The sequence below is a fragment of the Gavialis gangeticus genome, unplaced genomic scaffold (assembly GCF_001723915.1).
Source record: "Gavialis gangeticus isolate Ggan-Ray unplaced genomic scaffold, GavGan_comp1, whole genome shotgun sequence".
NCBI classification, from domain to species: Eukaryota; Metazoa; Chordata; order Crocodylia; family Gavialidae; genus Gavialis; species Gavialis gangeticus.
The window spans coordinates 61,331,167-61,331,761 of record NW_017729034.1 but is presented as its reverse complement, the minus strand read 5'-3'; the positions used below and the strand labels follow the sequence as shown (position 1 = coordinate 61,331,761).

Sequence of the window (595 nt, the reverse complement as noted above, 5' to 3'; positions counted from 1 at the left end):
TGGGTTTTTTATCACAGAATTTGTGGTATTTTTATCAGGGAAAACCAGGATTCCTGATAGATGAAGTTATCCTTTTTGATCAGATTGGATTTTCCCAACCAGCCAGCCAGGACATAGCAACAGTAGGCCTTTATGATGATTGTTCCACTTTTGGTATTTAGATCTATTCAGACTTGATCATTGTCTTGGAACTGAGAAGGAGTAAACTGAAACTGTGTGATCCACACTATTATCTTCTAATGTATCATCTCAGAAACCCTATGTGTAAGCCATGTTTTGGGTATAAATCAATATCCACCACTAGTAAGAAAACGGGAAAAAGTTCCTGCATTAGGGCACAGTTACACATTAAAATTATCACATGCTTCTAAGGAATGTTAGTCATTGTTAAAGTTAGCACGTGCTGTGAGCAGTCGCACATTAAGGGTTAATACCCTGTGTAATGTTCACTGCTCCGACCTGCATTTAGAAGTCTGGTGGGCAGGGGTATAGCTAGAAGCTGACAAGTTGGCTCTCTGCCTGCCTGCTTCTCTATAACAGTGCCAGTGGTGCAGGTAAGTGGGGAGCTGGGGACATGGGACGGGGGGGACAAGGG

At 42.5% G+C, this 595-nt stretch overlaps 1 protein-coding gene across 3 annotated transcripts in view; it reads left to right on the top strand.

Moving 5' to 3' along the window:
* LOC109304722 (sulfotransferase 6B1-like) overlaps nt 1-595 on the top strand; it is a 23,557-nt gene that overhangs the window by 10,136 nt on the left and 12,826 nt on the right. The window lies entirely within an intron of this gene.